A 14,739-nucleotide genomic window follows, 5' to 3' on the forward strand; every position below is an offset into this window, starting at 1 on the left:
CTACAGGTGAAAAGGTCTCCTGATAGTCAATACCTTCGCGCTGACTATACCCTTTCGCCACAAGCCTTGCCTTATAGGTCTCTACCTCTCCATCCGAACCTATCTTCCTCTTGTAGATCCATTTGCATCCAATAGGTACAATACCTTCTGGTGGATCTACTAAGGTCCAGACTTGGTTGGAATGCATGGAGTCTAACTCTGACTTCATAGCTTCCAGCCATTTCTCGGAATCGATATCAGATATCGCCTCGTTGTAGGTTTTGGGATCCTGTATGTGATCCCTATCTCCCACTAGGAACATTTCCTCAGTATCCTCTTCAAGTATACCTAAGTATCTATCGGGAGGATGGGAGACTCTACTAGATCTACGAGGTGGTTGAGGGACATCGTGTACTGGCTCCTTATGAATAGGTTCTTTAGGATCCATGACTCGTTGCTTTTCAGAGACTTTCTCTTCAAGCTCAATTTTCCTCCCACTGCCTCTATCAAGGATAAACTGATTTTCCAAGAAGATGGCATGACAGCTCACAAACACATTGTGATCCTCTGAGACGTAAAAATTGTATCCTAATGACTCTTTAGGATATCCTATAAAACGAGCACTTATGGTCCTAGCCTCTAACTTGTCCGCCTGTAGTCGCTTGACGTGGGCCGGACATCCCCAAATCTTAGATGACCCAGACTTGGTTTCTTACCATGCCATATCTCATACGGTGTGGTAGGAACGGATTTAGAGGGAACTCTATTCAATAAATAAATCGCTGTGAGTAAGGCATCTCCCCAAAGGAACATAGGTAAATCAGTGAAGCTCATCATGGACCTGACCATATCCAACAGGGTCCGATTTCTCCTCTCTGACACCCCGTTGAGTTGAGGTGTACCCGGAGGTGTCCATTGTGAGACTATGCCGTTTTCTTTGAGATAGTCCCGGAATTCCCCACTAAGGTATTCTCCTCCCCGATCTGATCGAAGAGCCTTAAGAGGTTTTCCAGTTTGTTTTTCTACTTCATTTTTGAACTCTTTGAACTTTTCAAAGGATTCAGACTTGTGTCTCATAAGATACACATACCCATACCGTGAATAATCATCGGTAAAGGTAATGAAGTAAGAATAACGTCCCCTGGCTAGCACATCGAATGGGCCACATACATCTGTATGTACTAGGGTAAGTATTTCAGTGGTCCTCTCCCCATGTCCTACAAAGGGCAGTCTAGCCATTTTTCCTTGAAGACAGTACTCGCAAACTGGATATGACTCGGAAGTCAATGAGCCTAAGAGCCCATCTTTATCCATTTTGTTCATTCTATCTTCTCCAATATGGCCAAGTCTGAGGTGCCACAAATATCTTTGGTTTATCTCATCTCTGGATCTTTTGGATCCTTTGGCACTCACATCTTGCTCGGTAACATTCACAGATACATCCATATGTAAACGATAGAGACTGTCAATCATAAAACCACGTGCGACTATTTTATTTCTTAAATAAATAGAACAGCAGTCTTTGTCAAATGTAAAAACATGACCTTCCTGTGCTAGACATGAAACAGAAATCAAATTTCTGCTAGCAACAGGTACATAATAGCAGTCTCTAAGTTTTAAACTAAATCCAGACGGTAGTCGTAGATGGTAGGTGCCCACAGCCACAGCAGCAACTTTTGCCCCGTTGCCAACCCGAAGGGTTACCGCACCTTCTGCCAGCCTTCTACTTTCCTTTAGACCCTGCATGGTAGTGCACAAATGAGCACTAGAACCAGAATCTATAACCCAACTGAAAGTAGAAGAAACCGTTAGATTAGTTTCAATTATGAGCAAGTCTATACCTTCTGAAGGTGTGTCACCTTTCTTGTTCTTCAGGCTCTCGAGGTATGAAGGACAGTTTCTCTTCCAGTGGCCTTCGACATTACAGTGGAAACATTTTCCTTTGTCGTTAGCCTTTTTCTTTTGAATTTCCTTCTTTGGCTTCTTGTCTTTCTTCTGCTTCTTAGCAGGCTTCTTTTTCTTCCAAGTAGACTTTCTCTTGGAACCAGAAGTCAACTCAGCAGCGAGGACATTGCCCCTTGAACCTTTCAAGGCTCCCTCAGCAGTTACCAACATGTTGATTAGTTCAGTCTTAGTGCATTCAATCTTATTCATGTGGTAGTTTACTATAAACTGACCAAATGAATCAGGAAGTGACTGTAGGATCAAATCCACTTGCAATTCCTTGTGCATGTCCATACCGAGCTTCTCAAGCTCCTCTAGGTCCTTGATCATGGTCAGACCGTGATCATGGACAGACTGCCCTTCGCGCATCTTCGCTTTGAAAAGCCTCTTGGACACTTCAAAACGAGCTGTGCGACTCTGCTCACCATACAACTCTTGTAGGTGTGCCAGTATGTCCCTAGCAGTCTTTATATTTTCATGCTGGCATTGGAGTTCATTAGACATAGATGCCATCATATAGCATTTTACTCTAATGTCATCATCCAACCACTTTTTATGCATCTCACGCTGAACATCAGTGGGACGTGCTGGTAATGTGGGGATATTTGAATCGAGTATATAGCCTATCTTCTCACATTCCAAAACTATTTTGAGATTTCTAAGCCAGTCCTTGTAATTGGTTCCAGTCAGTCGGTTGGTCTCAAGAATACGGGTCAAAGGGTTTGAAGCCGACATTGTATCTGCAGAGAGTAAAGATTCTAGTTAGACTCTTGTACTTGATCCTAATCTGTCATAAGGTCTTTTAGAACAAATATGACTCCCACTATTTTCTCGAATTCCTCACTCCCCTGGTAGGAAAACGGAAATCCCACACGACTAGGGTTTCTAGTGGGTACTGCGGTCCCACCAATTTACATGCCACCTCACCTAACAGTTATTGGTGACACATAGATGGATGAGTGTACAACTCTTGTACAATGCTTCTCAAGCATGTTGCAGTGTAACTTGGTCTCTAAGCCATGAAGACCTCACCTAACAGTTATTGGTCTCATTTCTTAGTTAAGTCAGACCCACTGTATAACCGTAGGAATAAAGTCGTCATTGGGTCCTCACCTAACAGTTATTGGTGCCCAACCCCACCTTTACCCTACAACATCTCATGTCTATAGAGAGGTCCAGCCCCCCAATGCAACTTGACCACTGTATCCAGCCGAGACAAGTCAACATCAGAAAGGCCTTAGCAGCTCTACTACAGTGGAAGACCTATTGACTTAATATTGGTTAATCAGGTCTTAGTGTTTGCAACTTGAGCCTTTCATAAGAGGTAATCGAACAATTGGCCAGGTAAGCAGGTGGGAGGCTCCCCTTACTCAGAGAGTAAGGTCCTAATTAAGTAACCACCTTTCATGCTTTCCTAGACACCAATTAGATCAATTAATCTAATATGACTTGCTCATGTCGGTTCACTCTCGACTTGATTGAGGAGGTTTTGATTTAGGTCTCAATTGGGTTTGCTACATCACATGTAGACCTATCTACCCGACTCTCATTCACATCACATGCAAACGGCGCATTGCAGGCAGTTATAATCGCGGCAATAATTAAAGCTAAACTTTAACTAGGTGATGATCATGGATTCTAATTAGGTCGTATTACAAGCACATGCACATCAATCGATCAAGTGGTCTTCAACTCTTGAATTGGATCCAAGCCTCCTTGATTCGATCCTTGATCAACCCTTGATCCCATCGCCATCAACCGCTTGGATCACCTTTCATCTCATGCCTCGTCTTCGACTTGATCGTTGATGTACATCACATCACAGAAATACAACCAGATGTAAAATAAAAATAAAAATAATTTACATCTCCTTTTAGGAGGCACGCAGGCCTCTCAAAACATCAAATAAGATGCTTGCAAGCATCTGAAAAATTACATGACATCGCAGATCACATCGCAGGTCATTACATTTGATACCAAAAGGGGTTGAATCCTATGATCATCACTGTATGCTACAATTATAATTTTCAGATCTGAAACTTAACTGATTATATCATGACATAGGTCGCTGATCATGCTAATCATGATTCTAAACTTTGTAATCCCATTAACAATGCAATTAGAATCATCTTTTTATCACATAAAAATCAGCATGCAAAAATCAGCACCCCTGAAAAATCTGCATGCAGAATTTTTCAGCATGCATGATCATTCAATTTTCAGATCTAATAAGCCTTTAGATATTTAATTCTTACCTTAATCTACGAAGCCTAGGCTCTGATACCACTGTTGGGAACCCGCCCATGCCGCTGATATTTCAAAAATTTTCAGATGGCAGCGGAATCGGCATGCACGGGTTCGACGTTCATCGCATGAACGCTTGTTTCGAGACCTTTCGTAATTAGGTAAGAATTAAAACTTTTAGAACTAATAGGAAGATCAAATCTTCACCTTGCGCGGGTAGATGATCACCGCGAATCTGAATTCGTGGTTTTGGAAGAGGGTTCGTTTGAAGCCGTTCAAACGTCCGGCCTCTACGGGTATCCACACGAAGTAGAGAACCGATCAAAGCTTTCTTGTCTTCCCGGGGTGCTAGCTCCCTTGCAAAGACTCCTTCGATGGCTGATCTCTTCTCTTTCTTTCAACTCTTGAAAGTGCTTGAGAGGAGGAAGAAGAAGAAGGAACTCAAGGAAGAAGAACACAGCTTCTGCAGCCTTCTTTCTTTTCCCTGCGTTGGAAGAAGGATTGGAGGAGGAAGGGACCCGTCAAGCACCTTCTTTTCTTTTCCTTGCTGTCGGCTGAAACAAGGGAGGGAGAGGGTGGCCACGGCACCAAGGGAAGAGAGGAATCCAAAAATACCTAGGGCGCCGGCCCCTAGTCCTCTTCTTAAAGGGATTGGAGCTCCTAACATTTAGGAGTTCCATGACAACTTACCTAAGAAGGGGCGCCGGCCCTAGCTCCTCATGTCGCCCTAGCCAAGTGGAGAGGGGTTGATGTCCCTCTTACTTGGTTAACCTAATCCTCTTCCAAAGAGGATTAGGTGCCTCTCTCATGGTTTAATCCTAATCTAATTAGGATTAGCCAATTTTGGGTTCAATCTATACTAGTCCTAATCCAATTAGGACTTGGATGAACCATGACTCAATTGAACTCTTCAATCCTAATCCAATTAGGAGTCATGTTGATTCATTAGATTAATAATTAATTTGGACTTAAGGAATCCTAATCCAATTAGGATTTGTTTAATTTTAGTCCTGATCCAATTAGGACTCTACTTGAATCCGAAGTCCTAATCCAATTAGGATTTCTAGGAATCCTACTCCAAGTAGGAATCCAATTTTTAATTCAAAACTCCTAATCTCATTAGGATTGAGGAATCCTATTCCAAATAGGAATCCCAGTCCTACTCCAACTAGGATTCCCAGTCCTAATCCAATTAGGACTCTAGGAATCCTACCCGAAGTAGGACTCTTGTTTCAAGTCCAATTAATTAATTCCCTTTGTTCCTTTTTCAACTTCTTATCAATCAAATTGATTTCTTGTGATTCCTAATCACGATTTCAACCATCGGATCGGTCAATACTTCTAGTGTGTGTGACCCCATAGGTTCTATTCTGACTGGTAGTGAGATATATTGTGATCTCTATCACTATATCATTGAAAACTCCTTTCAATGGGTTGGAACGATTCCAACTCAACTCATTAGGGTTTATCGATCATCAAGATAATCCCTATGAGTCCCACCATCCACCAGTGACACCTAGCAGCATGTAGTGGCTACCCAGCAGAATAGAATGATGAACCTCTAGGTGCAGTTAAACATGTGATACAGTCCTACTATCGTGGATCCCTACAGGACGGAGGTCATGGACAACTCGTCAAACCCCATCGTCTGTCATATGTCAAGATTTATTCGACTCGAGTTCGATAGTGAAAAACTCTTTCTCCACTGTGCATACTGCCCCGGCCGAGGTCTTACGAACTCAGTCTTATAAATCACATAGGATCTCTCCTTATCTATCAAGGTCGATAGATTCCATATAGGTGCATACCCCACTCCTACAGTGAACTTACTGCAGCCAATCTACACTGCATGGACCCATATGGCTAGAGACCATGTATGTGTGCAGTCAAACTACAATAACCTCACTGTGAGTAGCCGAAGCGCCGCAGGTCAAAGGACCAGTCACACTACTGCAACATCAAGCAAGTCACTGACGAGTGGATAGACATCCAAGTGACTTCTTGTATTGGTCACGCTCAGTACCCTTGTTCTCTAACAAGCACCTGCACTATCACTTCAGTGTCCCTACACTGTGGACTCAAGTCTCGTCCATCCAGAAGGAGAGTGATCTGTGCACTGATCGGATCGATCACCGTCCTCGTGATGATCCTTTGATCAGGAGCATTTAGAAATTAATCACCAATGATACATGGCTCAAATTCTCAACTCTTGAGAATATGTATCATCATCTTATTAATTTCTTGGACGATTCATAGACACATAAACAATATGAATGAAAAAGATGCCTTTTATTTATTCAATAATAAATAGTCAAGTACAAAATTATGTCCCTAGAATCAACAATGTGTCAGCCAAATTGGCTTCTAGGGCATACATCTAACACTTCCTTCCCGAAGCTTTTACTTTTATCAGAGGCTAAAGTGACGAAATGGTCCTTATAGTTAGCAAGGTCTTAGGAACAGGACGTTACCGGTCTTGCCAGCTGTTTGGGCGCCGTGTTTGCTTGCAATCTTCTATCTCACAAAAATAAAAAAATTATAGTCTATGAAAGATTAGTGGAAGCAAAGCTTTTTTTTTTTTTTTTTTTTCGAGTCACTATCTCGATAGATCTGCTGGTTGGGATCCATTGCTCCCTCAAGAGAGATCCCAGGTTCAATTCTAGAGCAAGATAGCTACTGTCTTCCTGAGGAAAGAAAAAGAAATTCTCTTTTTATAAATTAAATTTTAGTTTTAATACTTGACATGTTCTGTAGAAGATTAAATTGTAAAAATTAAGCAGATTGAATATGTGTTCTATATGACTGACTGCTGATCATTGTCACAGACACGTGTATGATTGCAGGAGAGATTTCAAGCATAATTTTTCTAATATACTATCTTTTTTGGAATAGTGCACTATCTACTCATCCATACACTACAAGAAACTTGGACATTAGCGACGCTTTTTTTGGCTATTAGCGACGCTTAAAAGCGTCGGTAGAAACCATCCCGACGCTTTTCAAAGCGTCGGTAAAGCGTCGCCTATGTTACAGTGGAAAAAATATTTTCCGACGCTTTTAAAAGCGTCGCTAATTCCAATTTAGCGACGCTTTAAAGTGTCGCTATTACTCGACGCTTTAAAGCGTCGCGAATTCCCGACGCTTTAAAGCGTCGCGAATTCCAATTTGCAAAAAAATACCATTTGCGGTCTGCATCTTTTCCTCCTCTATTCAGAAATACAAACAACCTCCCCGATCGGTACCTTCATTCCATCCGTGGTTGGGTTTGGCTATATAAAAAGTTTTTTTTTTTCAGATCCGCCGATGTGGGACTAAAATAAGATAATTTTTTGGCTTCCGACGACGCTTTTAATGACGCTTTTAAGCGTCGTTATTTAACAACGCTAAAAAGCGTCGTTAAAAGTGTCGTTAATTACATATTAACTTCGACGACGCTTTTAAGCGTCGTCATTAGCCGATGCTTTTAAAAAGCGTCGGCAAATGTTGACGGAAAAATTTTTTTGCCGACGCTTGGAATAAGCGTCGGCAAATAAGAGTCGGTAATGTTCTTTTTTTTGGGTAGTGATACTTGTTGAGATTCTCTAATTGAGCCTTGTTATCTTGTACTTTTCATATTCCCCTCAAGTACTATTAAAATATAAAATATAGGTAAAAATTAAAATTGGTGCACCACATCAGATGTGGTAGCACTAGAAATGTGCAATGGATACTCAGAAGATTATGAGATCAACTTCATTTGCACTTGCTGTGATTGTAGATGTCTAGAACATAATATATTGCTATGAATAACTAACAACACAATAATTTTAGGGATGCTCAATAATCACAAGCAAAATTATTAATATTTTAGGTATTTATTTCTAAAAGGAATGGCTCACATAGCAACTTAATGCATAAAATACTTATAAGTAGGAGGAATTGAGTGGTACCAGGTTACTCGGCTTGTTAAGATATACTTGATGTTTGGATTTTCAACACATCTCGAGAGGTTTATTTTTTGTTGTTAACCATTAAACAGTAAATTTCACTCATAATCTTAAGCTATTAACGTTACAAGATTCAACATGATCTAGAACAAGCGAACTTCTAATTCTGATCTTGCGCATAATGGATTTGAAATCATTAATTTAGGTTCAGCTTCAATACGTTATTGTTGAAATCCTCAAAAACCAACACTGTCCAAGTACAATGCCAGGTAGGCATTGCGCTTGAACCCCTGCACCAATTCACTTGGTAGTCTTTTTTAAATTTATTTTAACTTGAGAAATAAATTGCTCTATATATACTTCGGCCCAATATACTCTTATCCTCCGAACTCCTGCAACTTAGTCAAGTGGGTATTATAGCCTAAACACTTGAAACAAAAAGAAGGGATATCTTTAGTAATTTGGCGCCATGACTCGTTCAAAGTCTAATGAGTCGGAGTTGCGAGTCAATACAATCATTTGTCCAATTTTTTAAAATATATCATTTTACCAAACACTCCTATTTTATCTAAAAGAGCTTTTGGAGGGCCAGAAAGTACTTTTTGGCTCTTCAAAAGTTCCTCAAATAGTACCTTAGTCAAGTGGCTACTTCAGTCTAAATACTTGAAACAAAAAGAAGTGATATTTTTAGTAATCTGGCACCATGACTTGGTCAAAGTCTAATGAGTCGGAGTTGCGAGTCAATAAAATCATTTGTCATATTTTTTTAAAAAAATATCATTTTTCCTGAGTATTTCTACTTCCTCCCCTTTCCCTCATCTATGCCTGTTTTCCATCTCACAGCGTTGCAGCCATGGCTCTTCCCAAAACCCCGTCTCCCTTTCCTTCCCCTTCCTTCTCTCTCCTCCTGTTCCTCCTCGTCTTAGCTTTCCAAACCCCTCTCTCCTTCTTAGTTGACACCATCTCAGCCAACTCCTCCATCTCAATGGACTGGCAGCTAACCTCCAAAGGAGGCAACTTCGTTCTGGGCTTCTTCTCTCCAAGTAACTCCTCCAAATACTACATAGGCATCTGGTACAAAAAGTTTCACAGCAAACCTCCGTCTGGGTAGCGAACAGAGAAACCCCTGTCTCAGACAAGACCAGATCCGAGCTCAGGATCTCCGACGATGGAAACTTGGTTCTCCTCAACGAGTCCAAAGCCCAAATCTGGTCCACTAACGCCAGCATCTCCGCCAACTCCACTGTAGCGGTTCTCCAAGACACTGGAAACCTTGTGCTTGCAGATGGCTCCAACTCCTCCAGGATCTTGTGGCAGAGCATCGACCACCCCATCGATACCTGGCTCCCCGAAGGGAAGCTCGGTCTGAACAAGGTGACTAAACAGAACCAGCGCCTCATCTCCTGGAGGAGCTCAGCTGACCCAGCCCCTGGGATCTTCTCCCTTGAGCTCGACCCCAATGGAAGCAGCCAGTACATCATTCAGTGGAATAAGTCTGTCACGTACTGGACTAGTGGGACTTGGTATGGAAATATGTTTTAGTAAGGCGCCGGAGATGACGGCGAATTATAACTACGACTTCAAATACGTTACCGATGATGACGAGAGCTATTTCACTTACTCTGTTAAATATCCCTCGGTCATCTCGGGGTTTAAAATGGACATCTCGGGGCGGATCCAGCCGTTGACATGGATCGAAGATTCCCCAGAATGGAACCAGCCGAGAGCGCTGTGCGAAGTGTATTCTCTCTGCGGGCCGTTCGGGAGCTGCAGCGAGAGCTGTGGGACATTCTGCAAATGCGTCAAGGGTTTCGTGGCGCGGAACCAGACCGAATGGGATTTGCTGGGTCGAACAGGGGGTTGCGTGAGGAGAACTCCATTACAGTGCAGCAGCAACAACTCGGCGAATGTCGGGAAAGATAAGTTTTATCCGATGGATGGTATGAGGTTGCCAGAAAATGCTCAGAATTTAGATGCTGGGAGTGCTGAAGATTGTGCATCAGCCTGTTTGAATAATTGCCTCTTGTACCGCTTACTCATTTAGTAATGGATGTTCCGTGTGGTACGGGGATTTGATCAATCTACAGGAGCAAGACGATGAACCGTATGGAGAAACCCTTTAACCTTCGGCTGGCTGCCTCGGAGCTGGCTGCTTCGGAGCTGCCGGACTCCACGAGCAAGAAGGGAACGGTCGTCGGGGCCATCGCCGGTGCGGTTGCGGGCTTGGTAGTTTGTGTGGTTATCGTATGGGTGCTGATCTGGAGGTGCGGGAAGAGGCGGAGGATTCATGCTGTTAAAGCAGTAGGGAGAGTTCTGGTGCCATTCAGATACAGCGACCTGCAGCATTTCACCAAGAACTTCTCGGAGAAATTGGGAGGAGGAGGTTTCGGTTCGGTGTTCAAGGGGGTTCTTGCCAGATTCGACCGCCATAGCTGTAAAGAAGCTTGAAGGCCTTCGTCAGGGAGAGAAGCAGTTCCGGTCCGAGGTGAGAACGATTGGAATGGTGCAGCATGTGAACGTGGTTCGGCTTCTTGGGTTTTGCTCCGAAGGCGCCAAAAGGTTGCTGGTTTATGAGTTCATGGCAAAGGGTTCTCTGGATACCCAGCTGTTCCAGAACAATTTCATGGTCTTGGACTGGAACACTAGGCGCCGAATTGCTCTTGGAACTGCTAGAGGATTGGCTTATCTCCACGAGAAGTGCAGGGACTGCATTATACACTGCGATATAAAGCCAGAAAACATTCTACTGGATGCGTCCTTCGTTCCAAAAGTGGCAGACTTCGGTTTGGCAAAGCTTGTAGGCCGGGATTTCAGCCGAGTATTGACTACGATGAGAGGAACAAGAGGCTATCTCGCACCTGAATGGCTAACTGGGGTAGCCATCACTGCCAAAGCTGATGTATACAGCTACGGGATGATGCTTTTGGAAATTATATCTGGCAGAAGAAACTTAGAGCAGACAGAGGAAGGGAAAGCTGCATTTTTTCCTGCATTGGCTGCAATCAGACTCGTGCAAGGGGATGTCCAAAGCTTGGTAGATCATAGATTGGGTGATGCTGTGAGTATTGAAGAGCTCGAAAGAGCTTGCAAAGTTGCTTACTGGTGCATTCAGGATGATGAAAGATCCAGGCCAACGATGGGACAGGTTGTTCAAACTTTAGAGGGCTTTCTAGAAATGAACATGCCTCCTATTCCAAGATCACTTCAAATTCTTGCGGAAAGCCCGGAGAACATAAATTTCTTCTCAGACTTGTCATCGAATCAAAGTTCCCAGACACGGAGTACCACTTCTATCGGCTCTCAAGTTAAAAGCACAGCATCAAGGAGTTCTAATGTGTGAAGATGCCCAAGACTTTCCAAGCTCCGCATACCATCAAAGTGAGTCCACTTTGTATTTTCCAATAGTATCACAAAGTTGTAGCTTCATTCCACGTCTATGAAGTGTTTAATGTTCTTGTAGCATAAGTAATTGGTATACTAATGATGGTCAAGGTGTCATGTACTCAGATGTGAAGTTACACACCCTTCTTGTCCTCGTGTAATTGAGTGAAGAATAACTTAAATCCTCGTATTTTCCATATAACTGAAGTCCGATCAGTATTGCCCATGCATATTCCATTATCTTTAATTTACCATAGCTTGGCATATGTTATCTGGTTAGTTTTTTTCTTTTCCCCCCTCTTCTTGGAGAATTTCAATCGGCACGGAAGGGTGAGGGGGAGAAGGGGATGCCGCACCGGCACTCGAAGAACAGCAACGACCTCCCGTTCTTCAGATACGACGAGAAGCGGAAGCTCGGGACGCAGTGAGAGCGCCTTGGGAAGGACTCGATCAAGCCCTTCGACGCCTGCTGCCTCTGCTTGAAGCCCTTCATCGACCCCCTCTGCTGCCAGAAGGGCCACGTCTTCTGCAAGGAATGCATCCTCGAGTGCCTCCTCGCCCAGAAGAAGGACATCAAAAGGTGCCCTAACTCTCCCTTGTCTTCTTCTCTCTGATTCTTGCTATTCTGATCCTGATTGCTGCCTTTTTTTTATCCTCTTTCGTTGATCTGTTTTGCCCTTTTTATATAATTGAGATTCTAGGGTCAAGATCGAATCTCTTGAAAGTTTTGATGTAGGGTTGTGGTAGGTCTCATTGACAAGTGAATTTGATCTGCCTCAAATCTGCTAATTTGGGAAAATTAGGGCGGATTGGTTTGATTGGTGGGTTGGTTTGACCTCTCTTTTGGCGATGTTGTATATATTGCTCCGCAATTTCGGACTTTGGAAAGTCTTTGGTGTACTGTTCATCTTTGTCTTGTGTTATGTTTCGGGATGGAGTAGTTTGGTTGATGGGTGGGTTTAATCTCTTTTTTTGTAGTATTTGTACATAGATCTGCCTTTTATAGGAATTATTCATCAATGAGGATTCATATAGCGGAGGCCAGGTAATTCAGACAAGGTTTGATTGTAATAGCTTTGAAGGCCATCTCTCAATTTGCAAAATTGGGAGTAGTTCTGGGTGTGAAAATTTCATATCTGGCGAGAAAGTTTCAGCATAAAAATGCTGGAAATATAAAATATTAGGGTTTATAAATGTAATAATTGTGTGTTTGCTGAGACGGTGATTATAACATATTCTGTGCTCGAGCAGATAAGCTCACTCCTCATCCTCCTTTGTAATTCTTATTCTTATTTGGACATGCTTTTTAAAATTTTTTCTGGGATAATTTGACTGTTTCAACTCTTTCATCTGAACACATTGGCCTTTGCTTGAACTAAAATATTTTGTTTGAACCCAAATATGACTACCTAGTATCAGATTTATTTCAGACCAGTATTGATTTGAAATGTTTTGGATACCACGCTTGCTGAAACAGGCATAGGGATGAAAAATCGTGCTTCCTTCTCATCAGTCTTAGACTCTTTAGATATTTCTTTTCTGTTTTCACATAAGAAAAGTTTTTAGTTTATCTAAGTTACTTTTTCAGCTTGTTGGAAACCTAGAATATGCTTTTATGAATCTGAATTCAACTCTTATATTGACTATTTGTTGAAGAGAAATGGGTGGCAGTAGTTTGAGTTGCATTATTGAAAATCAATAATTTTCAATACTGTTTATATAAACAAGTTTATGGTGGCGTGCATAATCAGAAGACACGAAACAAGAAAAGCATTGACGATACATAAAAATTATAAGCAATGGCTACTCCTTTGAAGGCCGACATGATTTGGACAAGGGGGAAAACATTCCAAGAAAACCTTACATATCTGTAAGAGGAGTCAGAGCAGGAGGCAATCCATTGTACCGGAGAAGCAATGAACAGAAGAAGCCCAAGTCTCTGGAAAGGAGTGCAAGGAATTAAAGGAACTTAATTTGCTTGGAGAAAGGAGGGACTGGGTTCGCAGGACATGGGGATCGTTTGGAAGCAACGGAGTTTAAACATTTGGGTAGTGGCACAGGGTTGGGGCTGGTGAGGCCAGCTGTGAAGACTTGAATCTAAGACAAGGAAACCATGGATTAGACAAGTTTTTGTTCTGCTAGCTGTACTTCAGTGGAATGTCTTTTGTATGATAGTTGAGTGGATGAATGTAGGATAAAGCGCCTCGATCTCTTGTACCAAATATGCATGGTTTTATAAATATGTTTTTTTTTTTTTTTCCTTCCCTTAAAAAGAGCCATGGAATTCATAGATCTCTCTTGCTTGAATAAGGAATTTTTTACTTCTCTAAAAATTCTTCAATGAATCCCATCCCACTTTTCGTAGCTAAGCTCTCTCCAGTAGCCCAGCCCACCTCTCCCCTTGCCTTGGGTTTTTTCTTATTTGGTGTGCACGTGCACCTGCACCTGCACAGCAGGTGCAAAATACTAGCATCTCCATCAAATGAACTTTTGCGAAAGATGATCAAAATGAGTTGATTAGATAAACGTGGCATGCTCGCCTGTAAAACTCAGTCGATTCCTTTTAGGGTTAACCGGACTTTGAATGAGCAAGCTCATTGTTGGCTTGTGCCTCTCTTCAATATCGTAGATGCTGGAAGCAGCAACCTTACAGGCTTCCGTTCAATGGTGATAAGCTACGAGCACAGTCTTCACTGTTGCCCAGTCTCGTGCGTGTCCCTGCACTCTATACTAGCTCGCTTCCACCATCTCAAGTAAAATAGGGAGAGGCAACGATGGAGCATACTTGAAGTGACGGGGGAAAGGTAATAGCCACCTATTTTGGTCTAATGGGCCTGGCCTCTTTAGGCTGGCCCATTAGCGTCTGCTTGGGCGACCACGATCGACCGATCGTGCCGAGCTCGGTGGATAGGGCTTGTAACCCGAGCAGGGGAGAGACAGAGAGGGGGAGAGAGATGGCGCCTCACCGTCGGCAGTGGTTGGGGCGAAGGACCTACGCGGCAGCCCCGAGGACGGGATCGGCAACGACCTCGCCGGGATGCGGTGGTCGCAGTCGGAGCCCTAGCTCTGGTGCTCTTTCAGCGTCCCGCGCCCCGCAGCCGCTGCGGCTCGCCCGCGAAGCTCAAGACTAGCCGCTCCATCGCCCGGCATGTTCCCCTCCATCCCCGACTATAAGTCCGCCTCCGCCGCCCTTATCCAGGAGCACCAGGACGTCGTCCTCGCCGAGATCGAGACCTCCAACGCTAAGTCCCACGACGACCTCCCG

General features: G+C 43.1%; 1 protein-coding gene and 2 pseudogenes across 1 annotated transcript in view; all 3 read left to right on the plus strand.

The window, feature by feature from the left end:
• LOC103699904 (G-type lectin S-receptor-like serine/threonine-protein kinase At2g19130) overlaps positions 1-12,829 on the plus strand; it is a 34,553-nt gene extending 21,724 nt beyond the window's left edge. The window contains exon 3 of the transcript XR_005509338.1: positions 12,481-12,829. The gene's annotated coding sequence lies outside the window, so the exon portion shown is untranslated. The remainder of the gene's footprint in view (positions 1-12,480) is intronic.
• LOC103710727 lies at positions 7,631-12,823 on the plus strand (annotated as a pseudogene).
• LOC120107631 lies at positions 11,804-13,666 on the plus strand (annotated as a pseudogene).
• Positions 13,667-14,739: the final 1,073 nt, after the last annotated feature.

The sequence above is a fragment of the Phoenix dactylifera genome, unplaced genomic scaffold (assembly GCF_009389715.1).
Source record: "Phoenix dactylifera cultivar Barhee BC4 unplaced genomic scaffold, palm_55x_up_171113_PBpolish2nd_filt_p 000931F, whole genome shotgun sequence".
Lineage (NCBI taxonomy): Eukaryota > Viridiplantae > Streptophyta > Magnoliopsida > Arecales > Arecaceae > Phoenix > Phoenix dactylifera.